Source organism: Phacochoerus africanus, chromosome 13 (genome assembly GCF_016906955.1).
Source record: "Phacochoerus africanus isolate WHEZ1 chromosome 13, ROS_Pafr_v1, whole genome shotgun sequence".
Taxonomy (NCBI): Eukaryota; Metazoa; Chordata; class Mammalia; order Artiodactyla; family Suidae; genus Phacochoerus; species Phacochoerus africanus.
The window spans coordinates 23446614-23474472 of NC_062556.1; the positions used below are offsets into that span (position 1 = coordinate 23446614).

General features: G+C 39.9%; 1 protein-coding gene across 4 annotated transcripts in view; it reads left to right on the top strand.

Moving 5' to 3' along the window:
• The window catches only part of ENOX1 (ecto-NOX disulfide-thiol exchanger 1), a 659885-nt gene that overhangs the window by 323702 nt on the left and 308324 nt on the right, over positions 1 to 27859 (top strand). For all 4 annotated transcript variants that reach the window (XM_047756005.1, XM_047756008.1, XM_047756006.1 and 1 more), the window contains one exon: positions 9155 to 9298. The gene's annotated coding sequence lies outside the window, so the exon portion shown is untranslated. The remainder of the gene's footprint in view (positions 1 to 9154; positions 9299 to 27859) is intronic.

Sequence of the window (27859 nt, forward strand, 5' to 3'; positions counted from 1 at the left end):
CCAAAGCAATCTATAGATTTCATGTAATCTCCATGGAATTTTTCACAGAACTACAAGTAATAATTCTAAAATTTACTTGGAACCACTAAAGACCCCGAATTGCCAAAGCAATCTTGAGGGAAAAGAACAAAGCTGGAGCTATCACGCTCACAGACTTTACAAAGCTACAGCAAATCAAAAAAAGCATGACACTGGCACAAAAACAGACTCTTAGATCAATGGAACAGAATGGAGAGCTCAGAAATAAACGCATGCACCTGTGGCCAATTCACCTATGATAAAGGAGACGAGAATATACAATGGAGAAAAGACAGTCTCTTCAATAAGTGGTGCTGAGAAAACTGGACAGCTACATGTAAAATAATGAGAGTAGAACATTCTCCATACACCATATACAAAAATAAACTCAAAATGGATTTAAGACCTAAATATAAAAGCAGTGATGAAACCGAAACTTGGTAAGAACATGGGGATAACAGAGTATCATTCAGTGCTGGCAAGTATGTAAAACAGTACAGCCATTTTTGGAAAAGTGGTGGTTCCGTAGAACTTAAACATGTACCCGCCCTGTGCCCCAGCAGTCTCACACCTAGCTATTTACTTGTGCAAAACGAAAGCATATATTCACAGAAATCCTTATATCAGAATGTTTGTAAGAACTTTGTTTATAAAGGCTGGAAACTGGATCAACCTATCAACAGGAGAATGGTTAATAAATTACGGCATTTTCATATGATGGGAGACCATGAAGTGGAATAATACTCATCTATATGATTATTATTCATACAGTAATGCTCGTGAATTAACTAAATAGATTTCACAACAAGAATGAGTCACAATCATTATGTTGAGCAAAGGACGCCAGACAAAAAAGAACATATACTGTATGATTCTATATAGATGACATTTAAGTGTAGGCAAAGCCATCGAAGGTGATAGAAATCAGAACTCCCCTCTTGGGAGGACTTGACTCAAAGCGATATCCCAGTTGAAAAAAAAAATTAAAAGCATAATCTTTGATAGTCTATGTTGACCTTTAGGAAAAGATTTACCTACTTGGGTTCTCAACATTCATAAATGTAGAAAGGGATGTGGCTGTTCTCCAGTGTTTTTTTTTTTTTTTAAATTGTTCAATATCATTTGTCTTCTCCTGGGTGTGCAGACACACACCAGCTCCCCCTTGAATGTCCATGTTCCATCAGTGTTCTAACAATTTTTCCTCCAAACCCAACTTCAAAAGTCTGATCATCTTTGACTGCTTCTTTTCTTTCATCATGAATTCCATCTGCCCAGTGGAATTTCTTCTCTTCTCTGCTTTGCTTTTCCATCTAGCCTTTCCTTTATATTGTCACGACTATCTCTCTAGTCCACTCTCATCTCTTAATGATGGTCCTCTCCCTTTTTTCTCCCCCTTATCCTGAACACTGATGCCACATTCATCTTCAGAAACACACACCTGGCCACAGTCCATCTGAAATAAAAACACTTCCAGCAACGCTATGCTGGCCCACAAAATTTCAATTTTGTAATTCTGCAATTCACACTCCAGTCTTATTCTCCAGCTCCATAAAATCTCCACTCCAGTCTCCAAATGTGTCACAGTTTGCCTCATCCCTATGTCTTTGTTCAGTGGTAAAGGGGTGTATGTGTTATCTTAAAATTTTCCCTTATTTGTACCTCTTCTTTTTATGACCACACCCATGGCATATGGAAGCTTCTGGGCCGGGGATCAAATCCAAGCCACAGCTGCAACTTACTCCACAGCTGTGGCTACTCTGGATCCTTTAACCCATTGCACCAGGCCGTGAATGGAACCCACACCTCCACAGCAATCCAAGCTGCTATAGATGGATTCTTAATCCACCGTGCCACAGCGGGAGCTCCTTATTTGTACCTCTTTTGAAGGTACTTGGACTTGCAGACAGTAAGAATTTTACCTGGGGATCGTCCCATTGTTTTTTGTCTCATTTTTGGTTTTGGTTTTGGTTTATTTTTGGTTACATGAAGACACTGGTGCTAAAGCTTTACCATGTACTTGTTTATTTTACAGATATGTAATGAGCACCTGCTGTATACCAGCCACAGCACTGGGAGTTTTCAATTTGGTTGCAGCCATGGTGAACATGGCGCCTGCCTTGACAGATTTTGATGGCTCTAATTAGAGAGGAATTTAAAAAGTAATTATAATTTGGTGTGATAAGTGCTGTGGAGGAGTAGGAGTCTTATATTCATGCATTGCCACTCAACAAATTACCCTGAACCTTATCAGGTTCCCCAGAGAAACAGAACCAATGGGTGTGTGTGTGTGTGTGTGTGTGTCTGTGTACATTTATATAGATATATATCCTTACTTATTATTTGTAGAGAGATTTATTTTAAGAAATTAGCTCATGTGATTATGGAAGCTGGCAAGTCCAAAATCTGTAGGACAGGCCAAAGATCCAGGGAGGAGTTCTGTTTCAGCTCAAGTCCAAAGACAGTCTGTGAGCCTAGTGCCCGTTTCTTAGGAAACCTCAACTTGTTTTCTTCTAAGGCCCTCAACTGATTGGGGGAGACCCACCAAGGGTATGGAGGCTAATCTGCTCCACTCAGTGTCTAGTGATTTAAAATTAACTTTTATCTTTAAAAAAATACTTTCACCACAGCATCTAGACTGGTGTTTGGCCAAGTATCTGGGTACGGTGGCCTAGCTAAATTGGCACATAATATTAACCATCACAGTTAGAAATCTGGGCATGGCTAAGTGGCCAGGGTGGGGGAATCCTCCAGCTCTTGGTCTCTTATAAGACTTGAGTCAAGATGTTGGCCATGGAGTTCCCGTCGTGGCGCAGTGGTTAACGAATCCGACTAGGAACCATGAGGTTGTGGGTTCTGTCCCTGCCCTTGCTCAGCGGGTTAACGATCCGGTGTTGCTGTGAGCTGTGGTGTAGGTTGCAGACACGGCTCGGATCCCGTGTTGCTGTGGCTCTGGCGTAGGCCTGTGGCTACAGCTCCGATTCAACCCCTAGCCTGGGAACCTCCATATGCCGCGGGAGCGGCCCAAGAAACAGCAAAAAGACGAAAAAAAAAAAAAAAAAGATGTTGGCCAGGCTCTCAGCCATCCCAGTGGAGGCCAGATCTGCAGTCCCCTCTGCTCAACTGGAGCAGAAGCCACATCCAAGCTCACTCAGTGATTGTTGGCCGGGTTCAGCTCCTCACAGCACAGCTGGATGTTCTGAGGGCCTCAGTTCCTTGCCAGACAGGCTTCTCCATAGAGGAGTTCCATCTATGGCAGCTGGCATCATTAGAGGCAGAAGACAAGAGAGAGGTCACTTCTTCTTGTGTCTTCCAACGCCATCTCTGTTCACTAGAAGACCCTAGGTCTAGCCCCACTCAAGGTGGAAGAGGAGAGGGGATTACACAAGGGCATGAATCCTAGCACAGAGTCAATCAAGAGGCTCCGTGGATGATCCTTTCTGGTTTGAAATGTTTTACCTCTATGACGAGAAGCTAGAGAAGGGATGGAATATTGTTGTGGCCCAGGATGTTTCACGTAAAAGGTGAGGCTTCTGTGTGTCACACTACATGGGTTCACACACCTAGAGAAGCAGACACAGCAGTAGTTCTTAATAAGTGATGTACATATGAATCACCTGTGGAGCATTTTAAACATGCATATGGTGGAGTTCCTGCTGTGGTATAGTGGGTTAAGAACCTGACTGCTGGAGTTTCTTTCATGGCTCAGTGGTTAACGAATCTGACTAGCATCCATGAGGACACAGGTTCAATCCCTGGCCTTGCTCAGTGGGTTAAGGAGCCAGCGTTGCCATGAGCTGTGGTGTAGGTCTCAGACGCAGCTCAGATCCTGCGTGGCTGTGGCTGTGGCATAGGCTGGCAGCTACAGCTCCGATTGGACCCCTAGCCTGGGAACCTCCATATGCTGTGGGTACAGCCCTAAAAAGAAAAAAAAAAATCTGCCTGCAGAGGCTTGGGTCACTGTGAAGGTGTGGGCTCAATCCCCAGCCTGACACAGTGGGTTAAAAGATCTGGTGTTGCTGCAACTATGACACGGGTCACAGCTACAGCTCGGATTCAGTCCCTGGCCCAGGAACCTTCATTTGCCATGGGTGCGACCATCAATAGAAAGTGCATGTGGGGAGGACTTTGCTCTGGTGATTCGTTTGTTTAGCCTGGGTAATTATAATGAATCCCTGGTTGAGATTCACTATAATACAATGAGAAAATTATTTCTATTCAATAGAAGAATTTGGGTCAGAAGTCGTCTGTTTTAAGGTTAAAGAAGATGATGGGAACAGGTATTCCTATTAAGGCGTGTAGATCCGATCCTTGAGAAAATAGGGAGCCCTTGTGAGTTCTCGAGGGGTGGATTGTATAATCAGTTATGTGTAAAACTTTATTTCATTTTTGCACTCATTCATTTATTATTCACACATTTGTTTTAATCACCACCATGACCAGTTGGAGATGAGCCACAAGAAGGAACATCAGGAAAAAGTGTGGGGGTCCGTAAAATATGGTGTCATGAGTTGGATGAATGGAAAGGGGAGTGGATAGGATTTCATAGTTCATTGGAAGGGATAAAAAGGGATGCAGAGGAAACGATGACACCATGTCTTTTTCAAGTTCACTCTTCTCACACAGACCTCCCAGGGCTGGGACGCAGAGAGGATGTGGGAGAATTCACGTCAGTTTAGTACAATATTCTGTTCAGTACAGTATTCTCTGGGTCTGACAAGGACAAAGCCGCATGGCTCAGTAAGCCCTTGAAAAGGGGATTTTTTTCTGAGGGACTGTGTTTTAAATCCACAAATGATGAGTTTTCTGCCAAGCTTCTTTTGAATTAAATAAAGTCCAGAATATGGGGAACTAGGAATGTTCATTAATGTGATAAGACAGCATTTTCTACATGAGTGATACAAAATCAAATAGAGTCTTTGTTTTCATTGCTTCTAGAGAATCAAAGCCAGAATCCTTTTGTGGCTCTGGGCTTGTAACAAGGCAGCGCATCTTTTCATCGTGCTTTCCAGAAGAAAAGGGCATATAGTTTCTCTGCACGGTGACAGACGTGTTTCCTTGAACAATACCCTGTAAAGGTCACATTGGAAATTTGAGTCACAGGCCCTGGGACTTAAATTTGAGGCTGAGTTTAAAAATGGAGTGTCTAGAGCTGGCCAAGTGCCATTAAAAGCCATGGTGTCATGATGGAAGATAATAGAAAAAATATATATGTGTATGTAGGACTGGGTCACTTTGCTGTACAGCAGAAATTGCTAGAACATTGTAAATCAACTCTAATCATTTTTTTTAATTTGATGAAAAAAAACCCATGATGCCATTTTGAATTATGGTGGAATAGAACAGGATCCAGTTGGAGTATTATACCTTTCTTGGTAGCAACACATAGATTTTCTTGTCTGTATCCTTCCCTGGCTGTGTGGTTATGGTAGATAGCTACTTTCACACGAAATCCTGGAAAATCTAATTTCATGGACCTCTTATTTCCCTAATGTAGCTCATTTTCTAGCTTTTCCATGATCACTAGAGGATTTCTGCGTAAGCATAATGATTTGTGCGTGTTCCGTTATGTTGGATCTTTTTTTTTTCTTTCTTTCTTTTTTTTTTTTTTTGTCTTTTTGCCTTTCCTAGGGCCGGCCACTCCTGTGGCATATGGAGGGTCCCAGGCTAGGGGTCCAATTGAAGTTGTAGCCTCCGGCCTTTGCCAGAGCCACAGCAACACGGAATCCGAGCCGGGTCTGCAACCTACACCACAGCTCATGGCAACGCCTGATCCTTAACCCACTGAGCAAGGCCAGGGATCGAACCCGCAACCTCATGGTTCCTAGTCGGATTCGTTAACCACTGAGCCATGACGGGAACTCCCATTATGTTGGGTCTTGAATGCTGCCTTCCTCCCTGAAGCCTTCCTGTTGATGCTCATCCCCAAAAGAGAGGATCTCCAGCCCCTTTAAAGCTTCAGAGCACATTTCCCTCCCTGACATCCTCATGCTCTGTGATATAACAATACAACTTCTCCTTGCTAACAGTTGACGAGGTCTTACTCGGCAGCCTTGCTGTGCTGCGCTTTATATGGGTTGCCGTTCAATGCGTGTAACAACCAAGGTGGGGAGTCTATGTACCATTTCTCCATTTTGCAGATGAGGAAGCCACGGTTAAAGAAGTACCTTGCCCAAGATCACACAGCTAATAAGTGATGAAAGGGAACACTCCCAGGCAATCTGTTTCAGACCCCATTAATCCAAGCATGTATTAGTACCGCAGTTTTTGTTTGTTTGTTTGTTTGTTTGTTTAGGGCCGTACGCATGGCATGTGGAAGTTCCCAGGCTAGGGATTGAATCGGAGCTACAGCTGCCGGCCTACACCACAGCCCCAGCAACGAGGATCCGAGCTGTGTCTGCAACCTACACCACAGCTCACGGCAAGGGTGGATCCTTAACCCACTGAGCGAGGCCAGGGATTGAACCCGCATCCTCATGGATGCTAGTTGGGTTCATTACTGCTGAGCCGCAAGGGGAACTCCAGTACCACCTTCTTAAAATTTTTGACATCCTAGTTGCATCTTTCTCCAAGGGGGTAAAATGCTCAAGAGAAAAACTGCTTTTGTCAGTATTCCTGGAATTTTGTGACATATTGATGGACTCAGAAGTTAGCAGCAAATAGTGGCGGACTGAAAAGTTTGGAAATTGCCATTGAGATTTATGGGAAACGGGGGTACAGGTCTAGGCAAACCACTCAAAACTTTGTTTCTAGTGGTATGTGGAAGTCAGAAAGCTGGTGTGTGAGTTTGATTTTTTTTTTTAGAAGAGTTCTATTTATTTTATATTCCTGTTGTTTCGGTTATATTCTCTGGTCCAAATACTTTCATTCCCTCTTCTTTGTCAAGTTCTTCCTTCTTTTGTGCAAAGATAAACTGGCTTTGTTTGGCTCTGTTCTTTTTTCTTTTTCTTTTTTCTTTTTTTTTTTACCCCATATAATAATCTTAGGCTTCAGTCCTGCAGAACTCTGAAAATGCTATCAGTCATGTTTCCTTGTTTCTTTATTCATGCCTTAAGCTTTTGTTGCCTAAAATAAAATAACAGTTTCAAAAAGCTACATGTGACCTTCCTGCTTTGTCCTTCTCCAGCCTTTTGGAGGAGCTTCCCAGGTGCAGCGTGGTGATGGGCTAAGAGATTTAAGGCTCATACAGAAGGCTATGGCGTTAAAAGCTGAAACTTGGAGGGTGATTTTGAAATAATTAATTGGTGATCAGTGCCCCAAAACCCACTGGTAAGAGTAGGTGCTGGGACCGCTGGTGGAGGATAAGCCATTGGCACTGGAACGACCCCAAACATGTTGATATTTGGCTAAAAATAGGAATAGCAATCTAGGTAGAGCCCTGGCAGACCTGTCAGTCGCCCCTCAGCTGTGATAATGGGCACGACTGTGAGGAGATAGAGTCACATCACTCAGAGATGCTCATAAAAGATGCCGGCACCACTCCTGATTCCATCAGAAAAGGCCTTGGGGAAAGGCGAAGTTTTCTTTCACCAGAAGAGTGAAGGAACTGTGAGTGGCTTGGAGGGACCAGAGGAAGATGAGACGCTTTCCTCGCTATCTCCTTGATGTCAGACAGCACCCAAACCTGCCCCACAGCACAAGGGGACCCCTGAGTTTCCAAAGAGCTTTCTCTCTTTGCATAAGGGAGCAGGTGGGAGAGGAAGGGCACAGCTTAAAGCCTGGCCTCTGTGTTTCTGTGGGGCCTGACTCAAGAAGACAATATCTAATACAAGACTAAAGCAAATTAGAAGGGAAATTTTCTTGATTTAGTAAAGTGTGAATTAATTTAGTATATCCCAGCATTTACCTGTTCTTTCATCAGTTCTGCTTGTGAAAGTCTTTTTCTTTTTTTTACTCAAGTATAGTTAAGTTACAGTGTTGTGTTTCTGGTGTACAGCTAAGTGACTCAGTCTCATATATATATATATATATGAGAATTTATGAATATATTCTTTTTCAGATTCTTTTGCATTATAGGATATTACAAGGTATTGAATATAGTTCCCGGTGCTAATTAGTAGGTTTTGTGGATTATCTATTTTACGTATACTAGTGTGCATATATTAATCCCAAACTGCTAATTGATCTCTCTCTCCCCACTTTCCCCTTTGGTAACCACAAATTTGTTTTCTATGTCTGAGAGTCTATGTTTTATAAATAAGTTCATTTGTAGCATATATTTTTTAGATTCCATATATAAGTGATATCATGTGTTTGTCTTTCACTGTTTGACTTCTTCATTTAATATGATAATCTCTAGGTCCATCCATGTTGCAGCACATGGCATTATTTCATTGGTTTTTTATGGCTGAGTAATATTCCATTGTATACATGTACCACATCTTCTTTATCCATTCTTCTGTCCACAGACACTTAGGTTGCTTCCATGTCTTGGCTCTTTTAAATAATGCTTTCGTGAACATTGGGGTGCATGTATCTTTTCAAATTATGTTTTTCTCTGGATGTATGCCCGGGAGTGGGATTGCTGGATCATAGGCTAGTTCTAGTTTTAGTTTTTTGAGAAACCTCCATATTGTTCTCCATATTGGCTGCACCAAGGGAAATATTTTTTCTGAATCACACAGGCCATAGAGTGAAATGAAGAAAAGAACCAGCCCTGAGGCCTTTAGGGCTTTGATGCCCTGGGTTGTAAGGCTGACCTCAGGAACCTGTGCCTTAGTTTTTGAATCTGGAAAATGGGGCCCGTGTCCTCCAATTGCAGGGCCATCATTGAGATTAAAGAGCCTGTGCCCAAGCCTTATGGCTGGTAGACTCCTAGTGAAAAGTAGTATTGCTGTCCTCAGGCTCATACCCTGAATACAGCCCAACCCTCATCTGGTTTGATAAGGGAAAATCAGAGTTCACTTTGTTATAAAATATTCCTGACCTTTAGAATTTTCTAAACACCATGCTGAAAAGTTACCTTCCCACTCAGCTGCATATGAGTAAGAAGATCCTGGGGGCCCCAAACTAGTAGCAGTTAATACTGTTATTTTAATAATAGCAGTGGGTGCTACTGCAGCACTTTCTGCCCACAGTGGCTGGTACTGGCAATGGTACTTTGGACATGTCCTAATGGGGTGCGTTTTTCTCCTTCCAGAAGCATCGGGCATGTTGGAGCTACACTGTCGTCCATGGAACTTCTTTTGTGAACAGCTTCCATTTAAAAGACTTTTGTGAATACGTTGGTTCAGTCAAGTTCCCAGAGAACACATTTGTCTTCTGATCGGCTGGAGGTTGTAAGGTTTGTGTCGATTTTTTCCATTTGTCTCACTGAAGCTGTTATTAATTTGCGGGAATACTTTTGAAATGGGTCATAGGCATACCCTATTGCAATGGGAACTCTGAAAGTAGATTAGGCATCGATTGTAATCCTTTGATTTTATTGGGAGATGGCTGTAAATGCGAGGAAATTTGATCTGCTTCTTCTCATGCTTATTATTATATACTCTGTGGGATGTTACAAGGATCTTAGAAATAAAATATCCCCCACGTTGGCTTAAAACAAATTTTACTTCCATGTTCATAAGTTCTAAATGAATAGATTCAGTAAATTTATATTTAGTGTCTCCATATATCAGATTTTAAGTGCTTTCAACTAGCTAAGACCTTGTGGATAAATTGCATTTGGAAACACTGAAAATCAAAACTGAATTTGTCGATATCAACTAGTGTTAGCATTATGACATTTTTTTGAATTATAACATCTCAGTGGGCACAATGTTTTCACGTGGTTCTACCACCTGGTGCTCAGTCTATGATTTAGTATGAAGAACAGGGTAGTGGTGGTGGTCGTTTAATATGTGTGGGTTAACAGCTCAAGAAGTCACTGACAGTAGTGTTGCTTCCTTAAGGAAAGGCTTGCGAGCAATGCAAGTGTTTGATTTTGGAACTGCATGTTCTGCTGTTGAAAAAGTCCCAAGGAGACCACTTTTATTTCGCAAGGACTTTCTGGCGAAGACCTGCCTCCAGACTGAAATTAACCCATGCATCTTTCATAGATGGAAAAATGAACAGGAGAGAGGATAAAGCTTGGTACATTGAGTGAACAAAAACTAAATGAAGAGCAAAGGAGAAGGAACTTAGAACTTTCCCTAGAGTGACACGTCTTTTTCCACAGGCTTTTATTTCATTTGGTGGGCCATTTACTCTGTCCACGTGACAAATACCTTCTCTCCTAATAGCCCTCTACTGTAGGTCGTTGCTCTCTTTTCTTTTTTTCCTTTTCTTCCTACTAGAAATCAAAAGTAGATTTCACTGCAGTGCGGGGCTCGATTCCAGGTTTTTCCCTGCAACCTTCATTGCTGGGTCCCATGACTGACTTACCTTGAAGGCTGAAGCGTGTGGTATGTGTTAGGGGAGAGCATGGATGGGAAGTCATGCCTCCGTCTTTAACTCTCCAGGCCATCAGTTTGGTAAGATGTTGTGATGGGCAGAGACATAAGATTTGTAGCCGTAGAAATACAAGAGTTGCTGGAAGGGACCTGAGAAGTTACCTAAATGTTCCTCCCTAGTCCAAAGGCAAGATCCAACTTGAATTGTCTGAAACCAAGGAGAATCTATTCGTTTCAGACCTTCCTACCTAGGTATCCCCTTTCCATTTAAAAGCTAATATAGGTTCTCCTTTCTTAGAAATCTTATTGTCAAGGAAGTCTAAGTAATTATGGACCTCCTAGCACGACAGTTTATTTCTTATGTTACTGAGACAGAAGGGGATGGTCAGGCTCTCCTGTGTCATCACAGACTCAAGTGTCCCATCATCCTCCCTCTCCTCAGGAGAGAGGAACCCAATTTTCTTAACCTTTCCTATGAAAATTGTACAATCCACACATTTATTTATCCTCCCAGTTTTGTTCAGAGTCTCTTAAATTCTCTACATCCCACTTAATACTGAGAATACAAGTGGGTTGCTGGAGCATTAAAAAATCATCTCAATGTTTCTGTGGGGCCACTGTTGACATTTTGAGGGAGGTACTTCATTTTTCTATTAAAGTGTAGTTGATTTACAGAGTTGTGTCAATTTCTGCTGTACAGCATAGTGACCCCGTCATATATGCATTCTTTTTCTCATACTATCTTCCACCATATTCTATCCCAAGTAACTGGATAAAGTTCCCTGTGCTATACAGTAGGGCCTCATTGCTTATCCATTTTAAATGTGATAGTTTGCATCTACTAACCCCAAACTCCCAGTCCATCCCACTCCCTCCCCTCCCCCTCGGCAATCACAAGCCTGTTCTCCGTGTCTGTGAGTCTGTTTCTGTTTTGTATATAGGTTCATTTGTCTCGTATTTTTAGATTCCAGATACAAGTGATAACATAGGGTATTTGTTTTTCTGACTTACTTCACTTAGTATGAGATTCTCTAGTAGCATTATGTTGTTGCGAATGGCAACATTATTCCATTCTTTTTTATGGCTGAGTAGTATTCCATTCTATATATGTGCCACATCTTCCTAATCCACTTATATCTTGATGGACATTTAAGTTGTTTCCATGTCTTGGCTATTGTGAATAGTGCCGCAATGAACATAGGGATGCATTTAACTTTTGGAATTACAGTTTTGTCCTGATATATGCCCAGGAGTGGAAATTCTGGATCATATGGTATGGTAGTTCTATATTTACTTCTTTATGATGCAAGATCATCCCATGGATTTTAGAAAGGTTAGTAGCCCTGGCTTCCAGGAACTAAAGACCAGCAGCAACCCCATACCCCAGAGGATGCGATAACCATATTCACACCTCCTCACATGTCCATTGCAAAGGAGGACCAAGGCTGCCCAGACCACAGAGTCCTTGGTGAGAGCTGAGTGAATGGTGGGGCTGGGCTTGGACCCCCAATTTTTCACCCTGGGTGCCATTCTCTTCCTACTCTTCTACTCTTGGCTTTCATTTATTTTTCAGCTATTTAGCAACACACCAATGTATATATGTGGATGCTCTTTGGGAGAATTTCTGGTTTGGGGTTTAAAGGAGATCACTGCTGTTCGCTATGGGAACATAGATATGGAAAAGATAACATCAGTGCTCAGTGCAGGAAAATAGAAGAGAGAGGACAGTTCTGAGGACTTACAGGAAAGCCAGGGCCTGGACCCCAGAGGGTGTAGTGGGGCTGGTGTCACAAATATATCATCTTGGTCACTGAGAGAGGAAGGGGTAGAGCATCTGAAATCCAAGGAAAAAGGCAAGTAGCAAAGGAGTATTTTTTTCCCTTGGCTTTGTACCGTGTATCCCAGTCTCAGCTCTTCTGCTCCATTTCTCAGGCTTCCCGAGGAATTCAGGGATCGGATTATGAGGAGCTCTCTCTCCCACAAGCCCCAGTATCCCTTGCCTCACCTCCACTCCATCTACTTCTCTGTCTTGTCCCTCAAGTACCTTTTGGCAGTGCCTCCCCCCACCCCCGTTCATTCTTCATGCTTGGGGAGCATGGGAAAATGACTTGATACCTTTCATTTCTCTAGATGCTTCCAAAGTCTCCAGTAAGGCTATACATTAAAAGGAAAGGACACAGAAACAGGAGCTCTGGGAAGTTTTTCCCAGAAGGGCTTTGTGAAGGCTCTGATCTCTTGAGACATTTACCATAATACAGGCACAGCCGTTCCGTAGAAAAAGAAATTCTCATACCCTACTTTTTTTTCTTTGGATTTAACATAAGGAATCATGGAGTTCCCCAGTATAGAGGTTACATAAAAGCAAAAGGAGACGAGTTCATGATTTAAAGGTAGAATTATTAGTGGAGGTGTTTTGGTTGTTAGAGTGGATGACTCTTACTCTCTGCCTTAGCGTTTGCAAAATACACACAGTAGGTATTTTATCCAGAGTTGCAAATGCAAATTGGACTAAAGGACTCTTTTTCTTTGCTTTCTACTAAAATGAAGACTCCTACATGATAAGATTTATCATCTATAAAAAGGATACATTGATGGAATTCCTGTCATGGCACAGTGGTTAATGAATCCAACTAGGACCCGTGAGGTTGCGGGTTCGATCCCTGGCCTTGCTCAGTGGGTTAAGGATCCAGTGTTGTCATGAGCTGTGGTGTAGGTCGCAGATGCGGCTTGGATCCCTTGTTACTGTGGCTGTGGTGTAGGCCAGATGTTACATCTCCGATTAGACCCTAGCCTGGGAACCTCCATATGCCACAGGATCGGCTGTAGAAAAGGCAAAAAGACCAAAAAAAAAAAAAAAGGGGGGGGGTACATTTATGAAGAGAGTAATAACATCAAAGGCTTTGCTTCTCTTTCATTGTTTCATTACTTGAAACTTTATAACCAAATTCCCAGACCCAAATTTTTGAAACATGGTGATTTTCCTGCCCTCTCTTTTTTGGTGTACAGGACACTGCATTATATTTGACTTCTCAGAGTTTCTCATTTCCTGAACTGCACGTCTAGCTCCATAAACAAGGAAGAATAAATATTAGCTTTATGAGACCGTGTTCCTCTACTAGTTGAAAAATAGCATATAATAAAAAAATACAAGGATGTAATATTGAAAATTATAGGTCAATATGCCTTCTTATTGTGGGTATATATTTAAACCTAATGCTCAGAGGCTGTGTTTTCAGAACAGTATGAGCTGTGTAATACCACTTGTGTCTGTGATATATTTTAACTCCTCATATTTAACAATGTATCTCAAGTGACTCTTGCCTCACTAGTGAAATGCTTCAAACTTATTTACCACTGTGATTTAAAAACAAACAAACAACAGAACCCTCTGGCTCTTGCCATTCATTCCAACAATTACATGTGATCCAAAGTTAAAATGTGTGTGGCTTCCTTTCTTGCTGGATTCCCCTAGTGCCCAATGAGTTCCTTGGAATTGGGTTAGAAAATGTTTCATGCCAATTTTGAATTGGAAGGAAGTTTTGTAAGGGGTGTAAAAATAAAAAGTCACTTACGGTCTTGCACAGCTCATCAATACTTTAAGTGTGCCAATTGTTATTTTAAAATCCAGACTGTAAATATTTTTTAGCAGCAATGAACATGTAGCATCTATATAACTGAATCGCTTTGCTGTATGCCCGAAACTAACACAACATTGAAAATCAACTGTATTCCAATAAAATTATAAAAAAAACCCAAATCAAAAAACCCTCAAAAATGTAGCACCTGTTAACTGTGCTCCTTAAACCTCACATTCACACCACATAAAGAAGAAAAAGAGGAGTTCCCATGTGGCTCAGTGGATACAAGTCTGACTAGTATCCATAAGGACATAGGTTCGATCCCTGGCCTCACTCAGTGGGTTAGGATCTGGTGTTGCCTTGAGCAATGGTGTAGGTCACAGATGTGACTCAGATCCCCCACGTTGTGGCTGTGGCATAGGCCAGCAGCCACAGCTCTGATTTGACCCCTAGCCTAGGAACCTCCATATGCCACAGGTATGGCCCTAAAAAGACCTAAATAAATAAATAAGGAAGGAAGAAGAATAAGACTGACTGACATGGAGAGTGCATGAGTTGAAACACTCTTTTAAAGCTAAAGGATTCAATGTAATTATGGCCATCCTCAATAAGTTCAGAAATTACAAATGCTGGAGGGGCTGTGGAGAAAAGGGAACCCTCCTGCACTGTTGGTGGGAATGGAAGCTAGTACAACCACTATGGAAAACAGTATGGAGGCACCTTAGAAAACTAAATATAGAACTACCATATGACCCAGCAATCCCATTCTTGGGCATATATCTGGACAAAACTTTTCTTGAAAAAGATACATCCACACACATGTTCATTGCAGAACTCTTCACAATAGCCAAGACATGGAAACAACCCAAACGTCCATTGACAGATGATTAGATTAGGAAGACGTGGTATATGTATGCTATGGAATACTACTCAGCCATAAAAAAGAACGAAACAATGCCATTTACAGCAACATGGATGGAACCTGAGACTCTCATCCTGAGTGAAGTAAGTCAGAAAGAGAAAGACAAATACCATATGATATCACTTATATCTGGAATCTAATATACTACACAAATGAACCTTTCCACAGAAAAGAAAATCATGGACTTGGAGAAGAGACTTGTGGTTGCCAAGGAGGAGGGGGAGGGAGTGGGATGGACTGGGAGTCTGGCGTTAATATATGCAGACTGTTGCCTTTGGAATGGATGGGCAAGGAGATCTTGCTGTATAGCACTGGGAACTATGTCTAATCACATCCGATGAATGTATACATGTATGTGTAACTGGGTCAACATGCTGTATAGTAGAAAATTGACAGAACACTGTAAACCAGCTATAATGAAAATAAATAAGTAAATTAAAATAAATAAATAAACAAATAAATAAAAATTATGTTCAGATAAAGTCACATCCCTCTGAAGTGACCATCCATTTGCCAAAACTGCCAATGGTTTATCATATTAAAGAACACTTTTTCTTTCTTCCGTAATAACTGTTCGTTTTTCCTCTTGCTAAAGATGGAAAATATTCAGCCTTGTGTATTCCAGGCTCAAAATTAAGAAAATTAGACTTACTGGAATAGCTCCTAAATCTCTACAGCTTTCTTCTTTTAAACATTTTTAAGTATATTAATTTTTATTATGAACTAATTTAAATCTACCGAAAATGTTGTAGTCTATAAAAATACTGCCATACTTTATCATTTTCACTTTTAAGAACCACTGTTGTTTCTTTCAAATTTTACAAGCATCTTCATTGCACATAACTAGAAATTCATAAAAACTTAAAGGAAAAATTAAAAATCACCCATAATACCCAGCTCCCTGAGATAACCTTCATTAGTATCATTTTCATGCCTTTCATCCTGATGTTTACAAATTTGTTAATTTTGTCTTTTTAGGGCCACACCCATGGCATATGGAGGTTCCCAGGCTAAGGGTCAAATTGGAGCTATAACCACCAGCCTACACCACAGCCACAGCAACATCAGATCCGAGCCATGTCTGCCACCTATACCACAGCTCACAGCAACACTGGATCCCTAACCCACTGAGCGAGGCCAGGAATTAAACCCACATCCTTATCCATGCTAGTCAAGTTTGTTAACCACTGAGCCATGATGAGAATTCCTACAAATTTTTTAATTGATGTATAAATGACCTACATCACTGTGTTAGTTCCAGGTGCACAAGAAAGTACTTCATTACTTCTACATGTTACAAAATGATTACCATATGTCTAGTTACATTCTGTCACCATATAATGATATTGTGGTATAACTAAATTCCACACATTGTATATTTCATCCCTGAGATTCTTTTTTTTTTTTTTGTAACTGGAAGTTTGCACCTCTTAATCTCCTTCAACTATTTCATTCATGCCCCAAACTTCCTTTCTTCTGGTAACTTCCTTTCTTCCTGTTTGTTCTGAATCTAGGAGTCTGTTCCTTTATGTTTGTTCATCTATTTTCTTTTTTAGATTCCACATCATACAGTATTTGGATTTCACTTGTCTGACTTAATTCACTGAGCATGATACCTTCTAGGTCCATCTATGTTGTCACAAGTGGCAAGGTTTTGTTCTTTTTTATGACTGAGTAATACTCCATTGTGTATGTAAACCTCATCTGTGGATGGACACTTAGTTTCCTTCCGTGTTTTGTCTATTCTAAATAATGCTGCAGTGAACATAGGGTTGCATATATCTTTTTAAATCACTGTTATTGTTTTCATCAGAATAATACCTAGAAGTGAAATTACTGAATCTTATGGCAGTTCTATTTTTAATTTTTGAGGCGCCACCATCCTATTTTCCATAGTGACTGCACCAATTTACTTTCTTACCAGTAGCGTATTAGGTTTCCTTTCCTCCATATCTTCACTATCACTTGTTCTTTGTTGCCTTTTAGATCAGAACCATTCTAACAGATATGAAGTGATACCTCATTGTGATTTTAATTTGTATTTCCCTGATGACTGCTAATGATGAGCATATTTTTCATATGTCTATTGCCATCTCTGTCTTCTTTGAAAAATGTTCAGGTCCTCCACCCATCTTTCAGTGAGTTGTTTTATTTATTTTTTGTCGTTATGTGAGTGTTATATATTTTGGATATTGGCCTCTTAACAGATATATCACTTGCAAATATGTTCTCCCATTCAGTAGGTGGCCTCTTCATTTATTTGATAGTTTCCTTCTCTGTGCAAAAAGGGTTTTAGCTTGAGGAAGTTCCATTTTTTAATTTTTGCTTTTGTTTCCCTTGCCTAAGGAGATGTACCCAAAAAGTTATTGCTAAGATCAATGTCAGAGGGTACACTGCCTGTGTTTCCATCTAGGAGTTTTATGATGTCAAATCATTTAAGTTTTTAATTCATTCTTAGTTTGTTTTTGTGTGTGATATGAGAAAGTGGACCAGTTTGATTCTTTTGCATATAGGTGTCCATTTATTGAAGAGGCTGATTAGTCCCCTTTGCATATTTTTTGCCCCCTCTGTCATTGACTAATTGCCTGTATAAGTATGGTTCATTTCTGGGCTCTCTAGTCTGTTTCATATATCTGTGCATATATATATATTTTTTGTCTTTTGTCTTTTGTCTTTTTTGTTGTTGTTGTTGTTGTTGCTATTTCTTGGGCCGCTCCCGTGGCATATGGAGGTTCCCAGGCCAGGGGTTGAATCGGAGCTGTAGCCACCGGCCTACGCCAGAGCCACAGCAACGTGGGATCCGAGCCGCGTCTGCAACCTACACCACAGCTCACGGCAATGCCGGATCGTTAACCCACTGAGCAAGGGCAGGGAGCGAACTCGCAACCTCATGGTTCCTAGTCAGATTCGTTAACCACTGCACCACAACGGGAACTCCTATCTGTGCATATATTGTTGTGTCAGTACTACACTGTTTCTATAATTGTAGCTTTGTAGTATAGTCGAAATCAGGGAAACTGATACCTCCAACTTTATTATATGTTTGTTTTACCTGAGATTTTTCTTTTTACAATTTTCTTCTTTCATATGTATTCTTTTTTTTTCTTTGAGAAATTCCTTTAATATCTCTTGTAAAGTCAGTTCAGTGGTCCTGGACTCCTTTAGATTTTGCTTATCTGTTAAACTCCATAATCTCTCCTTCAAATAATAGTTATAACCTTGCTGAGTAAAGTGTTAGTTATGGGGTTTTCCCTTTCATCATTGAATATATTGTGCCACTCCATTCTGACCTGCAGAATTTCTGCTGAAATGTCAGCTGATAACCTTATGCAAGTTTCCTTGTATATAACTAGTTGCTTTTCTCTTGCTGCTTTTAATATTCTCTTTTCATCTTTAAATTTTGCCATTTTAATTCTGCCGTATCTTGATGTGGATCTTTTTGAGTTCATCCTGTTTGGTACACTCTGAGTTTCCTGGACCTACTATTTACTTTCCCAGGTTAGGGACATTTTCAGATATTAAAGATTCAAATAAGTTCTCTACCCCCTCTCTTTCCCTCTTCTCTTTTTTGGGGACCCCTTTAACTCAGTTATTAGTTAACTCGATGTTGCATCAGAGGTCTTTTAACATATCCTCACTTTATTAAATGCTTTTTTTCTCTTTTTCTGTCCACCTTGAGTGATCTTCACTGCTCTCTCTCTTCAGTTTGCTGATCCTTTCCTCTGTCTCATGTAATCTGTTATTGATCACTTCCTTTTTATTTCAGTTATTGTATTCTTCAGCTCTGTTTGTTTCTTCTTTATATTTTCTAAGTCTTTGTTAAACTTCTTACTGTGTTCACCCATTCTTCTCCCAAGTTCATCAAGTATCTTTAGATCATTACCTTCAAGTCTTTATTAGGTAGATTGCTTATTTCCACTTCATGTAGCTCTTCTGCAAGTTTACAGTTGTGTCTTGCCTCTGGGAGGTTCTCCAAGATCAACAAGTATGTCTGACTCAGGCTCTTTTCAAATTATTGCTTCTGTGCTGGATCTCTGAGTATATGAGATTTCACATGTGCCCTTTAAACAGAGTCTCTGTTTCCTATAGCCTGTCATTTCTCCTGAATGCAAGCTCAGATGGCCTTCAAAGCCAGAAGTTCTGTGGGCTCATCTACTTGGTGCAGGACCACCCCTGCTCTGGGCTTGGGAGCCCACATGGGGCTCAGACTCCTTGCACTGTGGGAGAATCTCTGCAATTGTAATTATCCTCCTCTTTGTGGGCCACCTACCTGGGGTTGTGGGTCTTGGCTATATGGTATCTCCATCCCTTTTACAAACCTTGTTGTGGTTCCTTTATATGTTTAGTTGTAGAAGATCTTTTATGCTGGTCTTCACATCATTCTCATTGAGAGTTGTTTTGTAAATAGTTGTCATTTTAGTTTGCCTGTGGGAGGAGGTGAGGTGAGCTCAGGGTTTTCCTACTCTGCCAGCTTGGCCACCATCATATTTTAAAATGTTAATACTATCAAAATTGCTTAGGATATCTTTTTTTTAATGGGCACACCCAGGACACATGAAAGTTCCTGGGCCGGGAATTGAATCCAAGCTGCTGCTGCAACCTCTACCATAGCTGCGGCAACACCAAATCCTTTAACCCACTGTGTCAGGCCAGATATTGCAGTGACCCAAGCCATTGCCTTTGGATTCTCAACCCACTGTGCCAGAGCCACAACTTTAGGATATCTATGTTTTATTTTATTTTATTTTTTTGTTTATTTTTGATATCTATTTTTTAAAGAGAAAAAATCACTATTCCTCCTATTTATCCATCTCCATAGATAATATAACTTATAAGACTTTGTGTTTTGTTCCATTTATATTATATTACCTTATATTTTCATATCCCATAGTGTCTGTGAATATATATGGGATATTATTTTAAGTTTACCTGGGTGAGATCATACTGAATTTATACCTTTCATTTTCTTTTTTCTCAACAGCTTTTTCTAGTATATATTATATGTTAATATAAGGACATTTGGCTCATTCGTAGAAGTTAATTGTTGTATAGTCTTCCTGACAAAATATGTCAACCATCTTATAACAGTTTTACCAGTCTTTTTTCCCTTTGGACAACCTTCTTCTTATACTCATTTCTTCATTCGCAGTAGACATGGAGACACGGATTTAATGTGTGGTAATGCTGCATCCTGCCTGCTATTGAATAGGGATTGGGGGACTATTTATTATTGACTTATACCAGAAAAGCTTTTATTTCCTTCTTGTCTATAAAGTTTTCTATTTTGTTGTTACTGTTAGATGTGCCTCTCTCCTCTTCTACTGATATTTTTCTTGAGCAGTTTTTAATGTGGCTTTACTAATTCCATCTGAATCATGTAGAATTGTGTCTAAACAGAGAGAAAAGACAAAAGAAATAAAGACAAAAAAGAGAGAAGGAAAGGAGTAAGAAGAGATTACTTCTAATATTTTGCCTCTGAGATTCAATGGGTGTTCCTGAGAAATGTTTTTTAAATTACACTTGCTCAATTTTTCACACTCCTTCATCTCAGAGGTCAGCTAGTTTGGGAGGCTTTTCTCTTCCATTAAACCAGTCAAATATTTCCTGTGTCTCTTAGTTTCGTAATAACTTTGGAAAAATGTGCATCATTCTTTGAAAGTTAGGTGTAATGTTTCAAGATCTGTTTTAATTCAAATATTTGTTTAGATACAGGTGCCTCACAAAATAGGAGCTTTCAGAGATTCTCAAATAGATATATGTGTGTACTTTTTGTAAATTTTAGGGTTAGTTTTTGTTTTGCCTAGCATATGTTAAATAAGTATTTTTGAATGGTTGAATAAATTTGTGGAGGTTCCATGGTCATTTGACTTGGAGGTATTTTAGGGTTCTTAGTGATCATCTTTCATCTACTGGGACACTTAGCTTCAGTTTTTGGATCTTCTGTGATTGAAAACAGAGGTCTAAAAACAAAGGCAGAGTTTTCTGAGAGCACCAATTCCCAAAGGTTATGAAAATCTCTAAGTAGGGTTCCCAAATTATTTAGGGCTCTAAAACAAGTGTCTTAAAACTTTAAGAGCTGTGTATCTCAGAGTTTATTCTCAAATTCTGTTGTTTTTTTATTTTAAAAAAAATGAAGTTTTTTTTCAGTCCATTATATTTTTATACATGACTGGTCTGAGCCAGTTGACACCTCTAAAAAAAGGAAACTTTGAACAGTTGAAGAGTAAAATCAATCATTTCTTGACCTGATAGATCCTTTCTTGAATTCAACGCTCGCTCTTTTAAATTATTTATTCCTTTCAAGATACTGAAAATTAGGGAGTTCCCGTTGTGGCGCAGTGGTTAATGAATCTGACTAGGAACCATGAGGTTGCGGATTCGGTCCCTGCCCTTGCTCAGTGGGTTAAGGATCCGGCGTTTCCGTGAGCTGTGGTGTAGGTTGCAGACGTGGCTCGGATCCCGCATTGCTGTGGCTCTGGCGTAGGCCAGTGGCTACGGCTCCGATTCGACCCCTAGCCTGGGAACCTCCATATGCCGAGGGAACAGCCCAAAGAAATAGCAAAAAGACAAAAAAAAAAGATACTGAAAATTATTAGACTATAAATGATCCTAGCACTTAAATGTAACTTTCAATATAAAAAGATTAGTAAGTATGGATTATTTCTTTGGTTTCCCTTTCAAGCAGTGCTCTGGTCTTTTCTGAATGTTAAGTATGTAGCTTTTTTTTTTTTTTCCTATCCTTAATCTTTATTTTTTTTGTCTTTGATAGAGTTCTTGGAGCTAAGGTTTGTGCCAAGAAATTTAATTTTCAGCAGACTTTTGTAATTGAGTGTAAGCCTTCAGAACATGGGATTTCTGTCCGTCAGAAATTCTTGCACGGAATTCCCATCATGGCGCAGTGGTTAACGAATCCAACTAGGAACCATGAGTTGCGGGTTCAATCCCTGGCTTTGCTCAGTCGGTTGATGATCTGGCATTGCCTTGAGCTGTGGTGTAGGTTGCAGACGCGGCTCGGATCCCGCGTTGCTGTGGCTCTGGCGTAGGCCGGTGGCTACAGCTCCGATTCAACCCCTGGCCTGGGAACCTCCATATGCCACGGGAGTGGCCCAAGAAATGGCAAAAATACAGGGGAAAAAAAAAAGAAAGAACGAAATTCTTGCACACATTACCTATATGCTCTGCTGAGCATCACCATCCTAGCTAGGCCTGCCTAAATGTCTAAAATCTGACATCAAACTTTTTTTTATTTTTAAGGGCTCCATTTGCGGCATATGGACATTCCCAGCTTAAGGGTCAAATTGAGCTGCACCTGCCAGCCTACACCACAGCAATGCAGGATCCGAGCTTTATCTGTGACCTACACCGAAGCTTGTAGCAACAGCAAATCCTTAACCCACGGAGCAAAGCTAGGGATCAAACCCGCATCCTCAGGGGTGCTAGTCAGTTTTTTAACCCCCTGAACCACAAGGGTAATTCCCATGGTTTTAAATTCTTAACTCGCCTAGATTTTTAAGTAGAATTTGTTCTGGCAGTAGCAGTATCCCCAGTAGGAGATTATTTAGCAGTAAATATATGATTTTTTTTTCAGTATCTGTCATAATGATAGATCTGTGGATGGCTTTGCGTTCTCATTTGGCATATTTGTTAATAAGTGTGCTAGAATTCCCACAGATTGTACACTCTTAATTTCTGGTGGATTTCACTTGAGACAATCAAATAGCTGCTCTATCCATCTATCTGCCCCCCAAGTTATGGCATCAGGACTCAGCTCAGTTATCACAGCTCTTCAGCCTTCCTTGCCTTCCCGTCCTTTCTTCTGCAGGCCCTTCTCTTAGGAGCTGGGGTGGAGCCCCTTCCTTCTGATATGGTCCGAGAAGATGAAGCTGCGGGGGAGAATGAGGAAGTGTGTCCAGTCATAGACCTACTATCATCCTTCTGAATTTTCTTTACCTTTCATTTTATATCAAGGTTTATTGAACTTAAAAAAAAAAAAAGAGATAGAAAGAAAGAATAAGGCCCTCAATGTTTGGCAGAAGGAAGATTGGTCACGATGTTGGATTATAAGTTATTCAAAGGTAATTTGAGAAAGTATCAGTTAAAATTTGAAATGTCTTGGAGAAGAAGGAAAAAATAAGTGTGGTTTTTAATTCACCTTAGAGGATCAGCAAATTCATACTGCATAATTTGAAACCTGAATTTGGATTCTTTAATATGGAAACAGCTATGCAGATTTTAAAGATAAGCAATGCATTTATTCCCCAAAGCATTGAAATCAAAATTAGGTCATCAGGTCTAAGCAGAAACCAAAGCTAATAAGTATTGGAAACTTAGAAAAATTGTGGATTTCAAGTGTGCTCTTAATACTTGAAACATAGACCTAAATAATTAAGGACAGGAGTTCCCGTCATGGCGCAATGGTTAACGAATCCGACTAGGAACCATGAGGTTGCGGGTTCGGTCCCTGCCCTTGCTCAGTGGGTTAACGATCCGGCGTTGCCATGAGCTGTGGTGTAGGTTGCAGACGCGGCTCGGATCCAACGTTGCTATGGCTCTGGCGTAGGCCGATGGCTACAGCTCCGATTCGACCCCTAGCCTGGGAACCTCCATATGCCACGGGAGCGGCCCAAGAAATAGCAACAACAAAAAAGACAAAAAAATAAAAAAAATAAAAATAAATAAATAAATAAATAAATAAGGACAAAGTATCTCAAGGATGCTTGTGAAAGAGACAAAATTAATATGGGGAAGCCTCCCTAATTTGGGTGAACTGGAGCCAGCACCCTTGTTGGAATTCTCTGATGTTTCATTTCAAGGCAGTTAAACACTCTCAAGTAAATACAGTAGCATAAACTTGTGGCTAATCAAAATCTCAAACACAACCTCAACAAAAACCCTCTCATTATGAATCCCTACCTTTCTCCCTAGAAGTTTTACTCTGAGGTGATCCTCCCTGGAAGAGAGATTACAAAAGTCTGACATTTGATCGTCTTAAGCAACTTGTATTGGTTTAGAAAACAGTGGATTCACCTAAAGTCCGTGGTCAACTTTATTTGAATAAAGGTCTCCTAATATACTTGGTTGACAAAGCCATTGCTATTTACATGCAAAGGATGTTTTAAGATCACAGGTGTGTTGATGCCAAAACCGAGAAAGTGCTGAAATCGAAAATGTCGAAAACGCCTGAAACGGAAACCAAAGTGACTTTTCATTTACATTTGTTTTCATTTCATTTACAAGGGGAACATTTTATTTCCCCTTAACAGTAAGGTTTCACTCAAGGGGATGAAGAAAACCTTAAAGAGCAAGGCACTGGCCTCACAGCTTGTGTCTCCACTCAAGAAAGAGGTCATAGCATCTGGACATCCCCAGAGAGATACGTGGGAGGGAAAGATAAGGCCTTGAAAAGGTGACTGCCAACCTGCTTTCTCTTCCTATTGTCCCAGATTTTGGCATGCAGTCTGTGTTTCTTTAATTTTATCTTTCGCTTCTATTGATACCACAGGGTCTATGCGTTGGAGGCTGGAGTTTCTTTTTAAATAGACACAAGGAAATGACATATTTTTATGAGACAAGCATTTTTCTGAATTCTCTCCTGAAAATATGGATTTGAATAAATACTATAGGCAGGCGTTTTCCCGATAAAATGTCTAAGACCATTTCCATTCACTGGAAAATTTTCACACACACAAAGGACTACTGTTTACCCAACAATGCGGTCACTGTTAGAAATTCCATCCTAAATTTTAGCAGAGAGCATATAATCCCCAAAAGAAGATGAGTTAAGGGAATGGAATGTACTTTTCCTTTAATTTAAAAGAATATTGTTTTTGTTATTTGAAAACTCTGGGTCAAAACCCATCAATCTCAAGTTCTTAGAATTATCACAGGTGTGTGTATATATATATATATATATATATATATATTTGAAAACTCAGAGGACAGCAGTTATAATAGGATGAAACAATTTTCAACATTCTAGAGCTCATTTGCTTCTCAGAAACATTGCTAAATTGAAAGTAAAAGGTAGCACATTCAGAAGTTCCACTTGCATTTAAAATACCTATTTCTAAAAGTGATAATAAGCAGGATAGAAAATACAGTTTATAAAAATGTGCTTATATGTATGCATTTCTCAGCAAAGTGAGACCAAACCCACATAGCATATTCTGCTATGTTTTGGGTTTTTTTTTTTTTTTCCTGAGAATTCCTGTCATTTGGGGAAATATATGGTGACTTTATTGATCAAAAATGCTAAAATTGTGTTTTTTTAAAGGAAGACTGAAAAAGGAAGTGGCAAGCATAAATAAGACTAACCTCTCATTATAATTAGAACTTTTTTTTGTGAAAGTATTACCTCACCCACCTCATTTTGTTTAGGTCCTGGAGGGCATGTCTAGACCTTTGCCCGTGTGATTTAAGTGTTTGCTAAACAAATAGATAAGTAAATGAATTACAGGTGGCCTGCAAAGGTAAATTTCCCAAAACCCCATAATTTGAGTGGGCTAAATACCAGACGGTAAGGGTATCAGAGCCATAATGTTCCATGTCCCTGTTTTCCGTTTCCTCCCCGAAGCCCCAGTCTATTTATTGCTGTGGCGTCTGGCAGGCTGTCTTCTCTGGACCCAGCATGCTCCATGCCATGCCCTCTGTTAGCGGTTTTCCTGGAATGAAAGTCAAGGAAATACCATCTCTAAAAATAGGCTTTATGGGTTTTTAAAAATACAGTGTTTCCCTTCTACTAGCTCATTCACTTAGGGATCCTAATAAATGACACTCAGGCACAGGAAAAAAATCCCAGTGCATCTCATTTTATCTAGGCAACAAACATAACAGTGGCCTTAACAAAGTGTGCAAACATCCTCCTCCTCTTTTATTTCTGAGACATTTTATTTTTGTGGCTTTATGGCCACAGACACACAGCATGGAGGTTCATTAAAAATAGTAGCTAAAACATCTACTCAGTGCTTATTCATATCAGGAGCTGGGCTTGGTGTAATTAGCGAGTGTGGTCCTTTAAGGATCCTGTAATAGAAAGTATTATTTATTGTTTACATTTTGCAAATCCTTAGTTTAGACTTGAACGGTTTATTTAAAGACTTTGCCAAGTTCATGTGAAGTTGGGATTGCTTTCTCTTTTTTTTGTTGTTGTTTCTTTGAACTTTTTATTTATTATTATTATTTTTTTGGGTTTTTTTTTTGCTATTTCTTGGGCCGCTCCCGCGGCATATGGAGGTTCCCAGGCTAGGGGTTGAATCGGAGCTGTAGCCATCGGCCTACGCCAGAGCCATAGCAACGTTGGATCCGAGCCGCGTCTGCAACCTACACCACAGCTGACGGCAACGCCGGATCGTCAACCCACTGAGCAAGGGCAGGGACCGAACCCGCAACCTCCTGGTTCCTAGTCGGATTCGTTAACCACTGCACCATGATGGGAACTCCTTATTTATTATTTTTTTGTGAAAGACAGTTTTTAAGGATTTTTTTTCTTTTGCAATATTTTATCATGAAAATATTAAACTGTACAGAAACATTGAAAGAAGTTTACCCTGACCACTCACCTGCTTGCCTCTTTCTATTCCTCTGTTCATCCATGAATCCACTGTATTTTTGGAAACACTTCTAAGTAAGTTGTAGACATCACCACCATTCCCCCAAATACTTTGGCATAGGTACCGTTACTAACATTCAAAGTTTATGATTTTTGTAATAATTCTTATTTTTAAGTAAAATTCTTAGGTAAAATTTACATATGCATTTACATAAAACTGCAAAGCTCTTAAGTGTACATTTCTGTAGGTTTCAGAAATATATACACCCCAAATGTGTATCATCCCCAAAAAGTTCCCTGGTACACATGTGTCCACCTTCCCAGCATGTGTCCACCCCTGCCCCAGAGTGAATCAATTCTAGTTCTAGAACTTCATATAAATTGACTCATAGACGACATCCTCTTTTGTGTCAGGTTTCTGTACTGTTGAGATTATTCATGAGTCTACCGGTAGTTCATTTCCACTTTCTGCTTAAAGATATCCAGTTGTATGAATATACCACAGTTTGTTTATCCATTCCTCTGTGCATGGACACCTGTCTTCTTTTCAGGCTCTATTATGAATGAAGTTGCTCTGAACATTCTGGAACAAGTCTTGTGAACATAGGGTTTCATTTCTATTAGGTCAACATCTGAGAGTGGAATTTTAGTCCTGGATAGGTGTATTTTCAGTGTTAAAAGAAATTACCAATATTTATCTAAAGTAATTTAGTGGTACCATTTTACACCCCCACAAACAATGTATGATAGTTTTGTTTGTTGTATATTCTCAAGGGCATTCTTATTAGTCTCTTGAAGTCATTCTGAAAAGCCAATATTGGGTTTGTAGTGATATGTTATTATGATCTAATATGGATTTTTCTTTATGACTCATACGGTGACATCTTCATGTGCTTACTGGCCATTCATGAAGCTTCCTTTGTTAAGTGCCCATTAAATTGTTTGCCCATCTTTATATTGGGTTATTTGTATGTATTTTTATTTTCGAGGTGTAAGATAGATGTCTCCAGGATTTCATTCAGTGTATGTATTACAACTGATGCCTTCAATTCCACTTTGTGGTTTGCCTATTCTTTCTCTCAGTGGTGTTTTTTGATGAGAAGAAGTTTTAATTTGGGGGGGTGTAGTTTACTGGGGTTTTTTCTTTCATAAATCATGGGGTTTTTTTGTATCCTACATTTTCCTTAACCCTCCATATCGAATTAACAGTCCATATCGAATTAACTTTTATATATTATGTGATGTCATGGTAGAGTTTATTATTTTCTGTATAGGACATTTAATTCTTCCAACACTATTTTCAAAAGGCCTTTCCTTTCCTTTCCTTAGTGCTCGTCTCAAAAATCAAATGGCCGTGTGAGTATGCATCTGTTTTTGACCTCTCTGTTGTATTCCATTGATTTTGTTGCTCCTTATGCTGGGA